This window comes from Pongo pygmaeus, chromosome 11 (assembly GCF_028885625.2).
Source record: "Pongo pygmaeus isolate AG05252 chromosome 11, NHGRI_mPonPyg2-v2.0_pri, whole genome shotgun sequence".
NCBI lineage: Eukaryota > Metazoa > Chordata > Mammalia > Primates > Hominidae > Pongo > Pongo pygmaeus.
In genome coordinates, this window is record NC_072384.2 from 73,914,308 (window position 1) to 73,917,599 (window position 3,292).

At 43.0% G+C, this 3,292-nt stretch overlaps 1 pseudogene; it reads right to left on the bottom strand.

Annotated features, from left to right (window-relative positions):
- Positions 1-972: 972 nt before the first annotated feature.
- LOC129031571 (leucine-rich repeat-containing protein 2-like) lies at positions 973-2,609 on the bottom strand (annotated as a pseudogene).
- Positions 2,610-3,292: the final 683 nt, after the last annotated feature.

A 3,292-nucleotide genomic window follows, 5' to 3' on the forward strand; every position in this document is an offset into this window, starting at 1 on the left:
AACCTGGATTCTGAAATGAATACCCATTGAGCTAAGCTGCAGCTGACATGTACCAAGAAGGAGAAATAAACCTTTGTCGTCATAAACCACTGAGATTTGGGGGTGTTTCTTATTGCCACATAAACTAGCAAGAGCTCATTAATGCAATAATCTTACAAATTAGCACAGGAGCTATCCACTGACCGCAGTTATCAAGTATGCAATATACATATTCCAGATGAAGTGCTAGAGTCCAAATAGCTAAGATAAAAACATGCCTCACAAAGAAATGTAATTGATATTAATCTTAATTTTCTACCTAGGACTTTTCTTCACCTATTTGGTAGGTTGATAACAGGTTATAGAGTATAATATTTCCAGCTTCTGCATGTTCATTAAAAAGACCTCCATTGTACTCCATCAAATTAAGACTGTAATTAACCTAACATGTCTCCAAATAAAAGCCAACTTTTTCTGCTAACTTTTAAGGAAATCCTCACTTGCATCCAAAGATTCCTAATTCCAGAGGTGAGAAAACAATTTGCATTTACGACTTTGAATAAACAATTCAATTGACCTCCAACCTTCCCAACAGTTTCAAAAGCAAAATCATACATTAGAATACAACACAAAAGCACTAGGAGCCAGACAACATTCCATAGGTTTTAACAGTCAATGAAACTCCAGACCATAATTAGTTCCTCCCTCAGTATTTTATCACAAGAGCCTAAGAAATTTTTACAATTTCTAGGCTTGATATCTTTTAAGGCCAAATAATGTAGCCTCATTTATTTTTACTTTTTAAAAAAAAATTTTTGGAGGGAGGTATTCATATATTTGACATTTGAAAATCACTTTTCTTAACAACTATGATAGTGGTTTCTAGACTTTGTCCTTAAGCACAAGCCGTTCTTCCTACATGACATGACCCATAACACAAAAACTTAAAGCTCCACAGAATAGTGAGACTTTGCTGTCTTCTGATGGATGATATCAAAGTTGAAGGCTAAAAGACCCTTTGGTGGTATAGCTTGGGACAGATTCTCTTTCCTTAAGATCTTCAATATAGGCTTTCTTACATTCTTGCTTTTTTGAGACGGAGCCTCACTCTGTCACCCAGACTGGAGTGCAATGGCACAATCTTGGCTCCCTACGACTTTTGCCTTCTGGGTTCAAGTGATTCTCCTGCCTCAGCCTCCGGAGTAGCTGGGATTACAGGCACGTGCCACCACACCCCACTAACTTTTGTATTTTTAGTAGGGACGGGGTCTCACCATGTTGGCCAAGCTGGTCTCAAACTCCTGACCTCAACCTACCCACCTACCTTGGCTTCCCAAAGTGCTGGGATTACAGGCATGAGCCACCGCACCCAGCCTCATAAATTCTTTATCAAGGCTCATGCCTGTATTTCTAACACTTTGGGAGGCCGAGGCGGGCAGAAAACTTGAGCCCAGGAGTTCGAGACTAGCCTGGCCAACATGGCAAAATCCCATCTCTACTAAAAATACAAAAATTAGCCAGGTGTGGTGGTGCACAGCTCTGGTCCCAACTACTCAGGAGGCTGAGGTGGAGGAATCGCTTGAACTCAGGAGGTGGAGGTTGCAGTGAGCTGAGATCGTGCCACTGCACTCAAGCCTGGGTGACAGTGCAAGACTCTGTCAAAAAAAGCGGGGGGATTGTTCATAAGGCTTACAAATTTTAAAGGTGTGGAGGAGTCACAAAGTGCAGTTGAAAGCTCCACCAAGTGGTCCCCATTGACGACTAACAAGGTGTGCTTCTTCAGGTTAAGCATGGGGTAAAGAAGGTAGGTCAACTTGCTTTTATACAAGAGAAAGCCCTGCAGCTCTTCCAGCCTGTCTCTATCTTGCTGCAAGGCAGTCAGGTTATTGTTGCTGATATCCAACCACTGCAAATAGACATCCTCAGGACACAGATTGGGACACTGGAAAACTTGTTTGCTGAGATATCTACGAATGCAACTGGCTTCCGATTACTTAATTCAAAAGGCAGCTCTGTGAATTCCAGATTTCCAGAACAATCCAGTCCCTCTAGATTTCACAATCTCCCAGCTCTGGAGGAATGCTCTTCAGATAGTTGAAAGTCACATTGAGTTATTTCAGGTTCTTCAAACAACTGATTTTAGCTGGAAAATGTGAGATTTGTTTCTTTGGCAGATCCTGAATTCTCATCGCTTGAAACAGCTCAATATATGTAGGAGTGATTTGAATCAGGGTGTCGCACACATGCCATTCTCTCAGGTGCGTCTACTCCTTCAACAAATCTGGCAGCTCCGTCCAGTGCTCCCCAGAAAGTCCAAACACAAACGCACTGCTCCATTTGCCTCTGTCCTTGGGAAGTGAACTCTGCCTTGTGAGAGCCTTCCTTTCTGTCTTTTCCAGAAGCCGCATGCTATGAATGTCTGTGAAGCCATTATCCCAGCCAGTACTCAACCTAGGAGATGCCTTTCCTCCTGCACTTGACCTCAAGGGGCCACTCCTCCTTTGTCTTTTCTGATGCACTCTTCTCAAGACTTTCTGCCATCTTCTTCTGCCAAACTTGTGCTTCTTGATACAAGTTTCCCACAAGGCTCTGACAACAGAAATGTCAAATATGACCACTTTGTATCCCATTTTGGGAGCACGAAATTACCCATGGGGAATGCGGATCTTTTCGGTGGATTCTGGTCCTTGGGTGAGACGGGATATTTTGTGGCTGAAAGGCTAGCACCCTGGAGTTCTGGACTGTCTTCAGCCCAGCCAATACCAACATCACCAGACTGAGGGCCTCGGTTCCCTCCTCTCTTCTTTCTTTTTTAGAGACAGGATCTTGCTCTGTCACCTAGGCTGGAGTACAGTGGTGCGATCATAGCTCACTGCAGTCTCAAACTCCTGGCCTCATGTTATCCTCCTGCCTTGGCCTCGCAAAGCACTGGGATTACGGGTGTGAGCCACTGCATCTGACCACTCAATTTTTAAAGAAAGAATTTATTTTAAATCCTGTATCTGTACAATATCCAAACAATTCATCAAATCAATGAAAAATGTTAGGCAATTCAGCTGTTCGATGCAACATTGGCACAAAGTGAGTCTCCAACTCCTGCCCTCAAGGAATCCTCCCATCTTGGCCTCCCAAAGCCCTGGGATTATAGGTGTGGACCACTGTGCTTGGCTCTTTTTGTTTTCCTTAAGAAAAAAAAAAAAAACAATGGCTTGGTTTTATACCTACCAAATTGGAAAATTGGCTTGGCCTCTAGGCCAGAGAGGTGTTATAATACTTCTACTGAGTTTAGCATACTATTCAGTCACAGATAGAC